Source organism: Geotrypetes seraphini, chromosome 2 (assembly GCF_902459505.1).
Source record: "Geotrypetes seraphini chromosome 2, aGeoSer1.1, whole genome shotgun sequence".
Classification (NCBI taxonomy): Eukaryota; Metazoa; Chordata; class Amphibia; order Gymnophiona; family Dermophiidae; genus Geotrypetes; species Geotrypetes seraphini.
In genome coordinates this window covers 435,474,792-435,482,504 of record NC_047085.1, presented here as the reverse complement: position 1 = coordinate 435,482,504, position 7,713 = coordinate 435,474,792, and the positions used below count along the sequence as shown (strand labels likewise).

General features: G+C 45.9%; 1 long non-coding RNA gene across 1 annotated transcript; it reads right to left on the bottom strand.

The window, feature by feature from the left end:
• Nucleotides 1-3,748: 3,748 nt before the first annotated feature.
• On the bottom strand, nt 3,749-7,550 carry LOC117354281. Its single transcript, XR_004538167.1, has 3 exons — nt 7,429-7,550; nt 4,413-4,768; nt 3,749-4,125 (listed from the first exon to the last, which is right to left on the bottom strand). It is a non-coding gene; the product is annotated as an uncharacterized LOC117354281 (long non-coding RNA).
• Nucleotides 7,551-7,713: the final 163 nt, after the last annotated feature.

Genomic DNA, 7,713 nt, shown 5'->3' with positions numbered 1-7,713 from the left:
TGCCCTCTTAATGATTTTATGTGGATAACCTCTCTCCAGAAAATTATTATACATGATAGAAGCCTGAATGTCAAAGTCCTCCTCTGAGGAACATATCCTTTTTATCCGGAGAAATTGTCCAACCGGAATACTATTTCTCAACGGACGAGGGTGGAAACTCCGATATTGTAGGAGAGCATTTCGGTCTGACGTTTTTCTGTGTAGAGTGGTGGATGGGCTGCCTTGATGAATTTTGATTATTATATCTAAGAATGAAATTTGATATCTGTCAAATTGGTAAGTGAACTTGATATTAGGATCAAGAGAATTGATGTCGTTCATAAATTGTTCTAATACTTCTAACCCACCACTCCACACAAAAAATACGTCATCTATAAATCTTTTCCAACTTCTAACATATCTGAAGAGGGGAGATTTATATACCAAGGTCTCCTCGAACTGTGTCATACAAAGGCATGCCAATGTGGGGGCAAGGTTTGTAAATAGAAAATGTCTTCAAAGCGAAAATAGTTGTTATAAATAACCACTTCAGCCAACTTATCCAACAAATTTTGTTTGGATTTGGACATGACCATTTTAGCCGAAAAGGACTTTACCACTGTGGCAGCTGCACTTTGGGGAAATAAGACCTAGTCGCCAGCAGCAGCACTTCCACATGCCCCCCCCACTTCCCGCCCCCTGCTCCCGCTGACCCTTCCAACTCTCCCTCCCATCAGAACCCCAACCATGAGACCAAAATACCTGGTAACAAATGGCAGCGTTGGCAGCACAGGCTGCATTGCAGCCTTCTCACGCCCGGATGTTCCTCTGCCGCGTGACTGATGATGTCATCAGCAATGCGACATGGAATGCCTTGGTGTGAGAAGACCACGATGCAGCCTGTGCTGCTGACGCTGCTGTTCATTACCAGGTATTTCAGTCTCATGGTCGGAGTTTGGATGGGAGGGAGAGATGAAAGGGTCAGCGTGGGGAGGGGGATGTGTGGCAGCAGTGGGGGGTATGGGAGGGATAGAAATATGCTTCATGGGGGGATGGGAGGAAGGGAGGGATAGAAGCTTCAAGAGTTGTGCTGCACAGGGGGATGGGAGGGAGGGATAAAGATACTACACAAGGGGATAGGTGAGAGGGGAGGAAAGATGCTGCATATGTGGGGGAGAGAAAGGAAATAGGAAGAATTGGGGTGGAGGAGCTAAAGGGAGAAATGATCAATGTACATGAAAAAAATAAGACCTACCCCGAAAATAAGACCTAGTGCCTTTGTTGGGCCCAAAATTAATATAAGACAGTGTCTTATTTTCAGGGAAACACGGTAGTTAGTTGTGCCATTAAAACCCAATTAAAACCTCATTAAAAAATAACTGGTTTAACGACTTTCTAGAAAAGAGAGAATACCTTGTATGGAAAAATGCACTCTTTTTCAATAGCTGGAAAGCTTTCTGTGGAGTACCCCAGCAGGGCTGGATTAATGGGTAGGCCCAGTAGCCACGTGCCCAAGGACTGAAACTGTCAGGGGAGCCTGCTGAAGGAAGGTAAAAAGACAACTCAACTTGCAATTTTTTTTCCAAATAGAAATGGCCTCCTCTGCGGCATCAACGGTGATGGGCCCCTGTGGGCGGGGCTTTAGGCACATAGGCTGAGTTGGCCCCATGTGCCTAAGGCCTCGCCCACAGGAGGGGCCTAAGGCAACTGGGCCAATTCCGGTTGGCCCAGGTGCCTAAGGCCCCTCCTATGGGCGGGACCCAATCATGCCCTGGGCCCGCCATTCGGAGGCTTGGGACCTGTCTGTCTGTCCAACTTAAAGTAAGTTGAGGGGATTGTTGGGGGTTGGGGGTGTCAGGGTTAGGGGGGTCGTTTGGGGATTCGGGAAGGGGCAATCGGGTTCACGGGGGGTTCGTCATGGGTAGGAGGGCCTGGGATCCCTCATGCCCGTATTTGAGGGGGTTGGAGGGGTCGCCTTCTGGCTGGAGGGGTTGGGTTCCCTCTTGCCAGTATTGTTGGGGGGGGGTTCGGGGGCTTGTGCCTCGGCAGGAGGGATTGGGCTATCTCCTGCCGGTATTGTCGGGGGGAGGGATCATGGGGGGTGCGCCTCAGCAGGAGGAGTTTGGCTCCCTCCTGCTGGTATTGTCGGGAGGGTTGGGGTGCTGGCAGCAGAGATTGGACATCTCTCCTGCTGCGATTGTTGCAGGGGGGGGGGGGATTCTGTAACCGGTATTGTTTTTGACAGACGCTGGTTACAGAATCCAGCTTTTAGGCGAAAGACTGGCCCCTCCTTCACCTAAAAGGTCTTGTTTTGGGCTTTTGGGACTTGGGCAATTTTTTGGTTGATAATGTGTTCTAAGGTTAGACGTAGTGACGGTCTGGGCGATTAAACTGCTGAACGTAGAGGTAGGCCATTCTAAAAAATACCCCTCATTTTGGATGTTTTTTTGAGAATGGACATTTTCCCTGCTGCTGCTTTCAGCGTTTAGACTAGAGGCTTAGGCCAAAAGGAGACTTAGACGTCTTTTTTTAAATTATGCCCCTCCACGTGTAAATACATAACTCCACCCTCACTCCATTGAAACTACATTTCAGAAAATGCCTAGATGCAGATCTTGTAAAAAAGAAGACACAGTCTTTCTGTCTGCTTTTTACACAAATATAGCCCCACATAGTTTTATGTGTAGGGGGCCTGCTTTACATAAAGAAATAACTTGCGATTATTCCATAAGGCGCTAGGAGAAATGGGCAAATTGAGGATTACCATGAACAACACACTTGTAAGAGTTTGGAGCAGAAAAATCAAGGTGAGAAGGATATTTTTGGTGAATAATTTGCAAGAGACAAGTCCTTCAGTTTTTGCATTCTTTGCTTTTGAACTATACATTTCGACTACTTCTGAAAAAAGTACGATTAGATCTTTTGTACAGCTGGTGTATGCTCGTAGCTGCTTGACTTCCAAATGAACAATTACACCGTATGCCAAGTCAGATGAGGTATAACAAAGGTCACACACTTACACAGATTAAACATAGTTCATAGAGCCTTGAATTTTTCCTCTGGACCTATTCACTGAATGCTTGATTTCTTCAGCTGCTCATTTAAATGAAATACCACAGCATAGTGAATAGACAATATTTGTGGCCCTGTCCCTTCCATTTCATACCGCTCTGCAGCAGAAACCTGGATTTCAAGTTTTCTTAGTGTTAGATTCTAAATATACTCCATTTAAATGGAAATTCACCTCCTCAGAAACAGAAGTCTGTTGCCGATCTGTGGATAGCTGAAGGAGATATTGTCCAGTATTTGAACTAATGAACAACTGAGACATTGTCCAAACTATAATAAAATGAAGCGTTTTGATCTGTCTTTGTCTCGGGTCAGCAGTTTCAGTAACTTTGATGGTGCTTTCTTCAAGTTACCTTTGTCTTGTGAAAACATCCCCTACAGTATGATTCTCAGCCTTTCAGACCGGCATTTGACTCTATTAACACATAAAGGAGAAGCACCCATGTTGCCCCTGCACTTCCTGCTTTGCTTTGAACTTGTCTCCAAAGCAGTTCTTCCTTTACCACTTGAGAATAAAGCGGATTAGGGTTTTAAAATTCTTTGATTCCTGAAGTACCAGAATTTTATCTCTTTTCAGTAGTCTTTAATGAACAGATTTAGAAATATTAGAAAATATAATTGTTTTATTATATCAGTGACCACCCTGACTGAGGCATTAAGAAGTCTTCTAATACCTTTTATTTTTTTAGGCAATTTCTTTATTTTCTTCTTTAATTTTATTTATTGCTATAGAATAGCAGATCATTTTGCCTGACAAAATCTTGCACATTTGATAACCTGATGTAGCAACATTTGGGAGCAGAGGCTTTGTGCAGATAAATTCATCTGCCTGTCTTCAGTCCTACATCTTTAATTAGGAAGTGAAAGCTTGGGAAATAATAATTATAAAATAGTAAAACTGTGAGCATACACAATGATTAATGAAAATAATGAAACTGACAAATGGAATTCCTTTTGGTGTCACAGATCTGACTTCTGTGAGCTATGAAACAAATCTACCTATATTGGAGTACAGCCTTTTCTGTTTTGGCTTCTTTCTCATGCAGAAGTGGGTGCTTCATTATTATGGCTTCATTCCTGGTTTAACAAGAAAAAAAATATATATTATAAATATATGTTAATTTGGAGAATGGCTTTACCTACATTGTAAAATAGCACTGTATAATATTTAAGAACAGATACATAGATCATTTAAGGAAGAGCTAGAATTTTATTTTACAGAGCAAGTTTATTTACAATGCTAAGGTAATGCAATCATTTTTGGCTCTAAATTTAGGGATTTTGAAACAAGGAGAATGTACAGCATGATAAAATATTGTTAGAGAAGCAGAATGAGTAATTAGACTGGATTAAAAGTAACGCACTCTGATAAAGGCCCAAAAGTATTCTTCCTTATTGTTGCTTCTGGTTAGGAAAGTAAAGGAGGTCTGTTGTTTGCAGAGGGTGACCGGTGATCATGTCCTTGCTGGAAGAAAAATTTATTTACAGAATGGTTGGGAGTACAGACAAGAAGTCCAGCAAGATGAGCAGCTGTCCAGTGGGGATCCAAAAAGGGAGGAACTTAGATGAATCTCTCCTTTTTATGGGTTACTGGAGCTGGCGTCAGGTGGTACATTTAGCAGCCAATCAAAATTCAGGGATAGTTCAAAACTGGTTTCTTGCTAGGTCTGGTGATGTCATCTGGTTTGGCTGGTCACATGCTTCCTAGCTGGGAAGATCCCTAATGGGATTAAAGAGAGTCATTGTCTGGCAGTTTCAGTTGCTTTTGTCTCATTGCAATCTCTAATTGTTTAGGTATGGTTCCTGGAGAATAGAGGTGGTTAATACTTCTGCTGTCTCTTGTTACACTTTAGATTTTGTATTGTTGTGTATATCTTGGAGAGTAGAATTCTGTTTGACACTGGTACACAACCCTGTCATCCTTTCTTACCTATAGTTTGGGCAATTAACACCTTTTGATTTAGGCTTTCAGTATACTGAAAGGAAATAGCTTAGGTTCATTCAGGTCCAAACAAACTATACTGTGGAAGCACAATGGGCTAGATCAGGGATAGGCAATTCCGGTCCTTGAGAGCCGGAGCCAGGTCAGGTTTTCAGGATATCCACAATAAATATGTTTGAGATGGATTTGCATGCACTGACTCCTTGAGATGCAAATCTATCTCATGCATATTTATTGTGGATATCCTGAAAACCTGACCTGGATCCGGCTCTCGAGGACCGGAATTGCCTACCCCTGGGCTAGATTCACTAAGCAAACCGATCGTGTACCGATTGGTTTGCAAGCCCTTTGCAACCCAATTTCCCTCCTGCAGTATTCACTAACCTGTTTTGCGATCCGAGTCTGATCCGCACATGCAAATGAGGGGAACTGCGTGCAAAGTAGGCAGGGACGCGATTCACGAAACAAATTTGCTGATTCGACTGTGCTAGCTGATCAACCCAAAAAGCGACTGCTGAGGACCAGTTGCTGAAGCCCTTTCCGACTGCCTTCTGCTGCCCTGCTATCAGCCCTGTCAGCCCCGATCTCCTGCTTCCCTGACTGTAGCTGCCCTCATTGCCTGCCTGCCCTGACTCTCCCACCCTTCCCCGCAGTGTAAGCCCGTGGTTTTAACCCGCAGGCTTTAAGTGGATTAAAACCACGGGCTGTAAAAAAAGTTTTAAAAAAGTGCCAGGCCGGAGGTCCAGCGCATGCGCAGACTATCTAAAGATGGTCTGCGCATGCGCGGGGATCGCTATAGAGCGATCCATGCTGGCAGATGGGGGCGTTATTCCGATTGCCCACATCTGCATGTTGCAGTTTGGTGAATTTGTTGGATGAGCCTGATCGGGCAGGTTGGTGAATCTAGCCCAATGTTCTTGAACCTTTGGATATAGTTTATTCAAAATTTTCTTGGTAAAAGCAATAAAAATGAGACAAACTGAATCCACATATATCATAAGAGGACCCAACAGGGGCCGTGTTTCAGCCAAACACGCCTTCCTCAGGGATCCTAGGGTATGAATTTTAAATATGCTTTAGTCAAATTAGTAAGGATAAATGGTGTCAAATAAAGTGTGAACTACAAATAAAGGAAACGTGTTCAGGTATGGATTCTATATGAAGAAATATGTGTGCATGTGATGGTGAAGAGGCAAACCCACCTGGTAATCAAAAGAAAATGAGGATTAAAACCAAAAACTAAAAACTGTAATACAAGCTAGACGTGGAGGGGCATAATCAGAAAAAACGTCTGAGTCCCCTTTTGGCATAAGGCCTTAAATGTTGAAAGTGGAAGCAGGGAAAATGTCCATAATCAAAAAAAACGTCCAAATGGAGGTTTTTTTTGATAATTGCCTGCCTCTACATTCAGCTGTTTAAATGCCCAGACCACCACTACGTCTACACTTATAACCCATAATGAACCAAAAAACGCCTAAGCCCCAAACGTCCAACACAAGGGCTTTTAGGCGAAGGAGGAGCCAGTCCTTCGCCTAAAAGCTGGATTCTGTAACCGGTGTCTGTCAAAAACAACACCAGTTACAGAATCCACACCAACCCCCTTCCCCCGCATGACATCGGGGCAGGAGGGAACCCAAGCTTTCTTGCCCCGCGGCACCCAGATGTTCCCCGACGACATCGGGGCAAGAGGGAGCCCAAACCCTCTTGCCCTGTGGCACCGACCCCCCCGATTACGTTCGGGGCAAGAGGGAGCCCAAGCCCTCTTGCCCCGCGGTACCAACTCCCCCCTGATTACGTTCAGGACAAGAGGGAGCCCAAACCCTCTTGCCCCGCGGCACCGACCCCCCATGATTACGTTCGGGGCAAGAGGGAGCCCAAGCCCTCTTGCCCCATGGCATTGACCACCCCCCCGATTACATTCGGGGCAAGAGGGAGCCCAAGCCCTCTTGCCCTGGGCACCTGCGGCACCCCCCGATTACGATCAGGCCAGGAGGGAGCCCAAGCCCTCCTGGCCTCTCGTCCCCCACCCCCCTACAAAATCGGGCAGGAGGGAGCCTAACCCCTCCTGTCTAGGCGGACCCCCTACCCCCACCCCCCCCACTACAATATGGGCAGGAGGGATCCCAGGCCCTCCTGCCCTCGACACAACTCCCCCCCAACGACCGCCCCCCTGAACCCCTGATCGGCCCCCCCGCCAACCCGCAACCCCCCGCCGACCTGCCGACCCCCCCACCCCCAATCCCACCCCCCATACCTGTAAAATGTTGGCCGGACGGATGGGTGCCAAACCCACCCGTCCGGCAGACCAGCCGGCTGCAGAATAGGGCTGGATTTGACCAGGCGTCTGAAACCCCGCCCACAGGTGGGGCCTAAGGCGCCTGGGCCAACCATATAAAAGGCACCACCAACCATATAAAAGACACGTCAAAAAATCTTACCTGTGGTCCGCGCCGGGATTTCCCTCTCACCTGGGGCCGGGCCCGGCCACAATATGTAGTAGTTGCAGGTGATGCTTGGGACATTCCTGTCAGTTGGGTTTAATGTGTTTTTTGAATAGAAGGGTTTTTATTTCTTTCTTGAAGGTTTTGTAGTCTGTGGTCAATAGGTTGTAGAGTTGTGGGTCAAGTGTTGCAGCTCGAGTGGCTAGGAGATTGTCGTACAGTTTTTTTCTTTTGACGTTTTTGGTTGGAGGGTGAGTGAATTGTGCGTGAGTTCTCCTATGT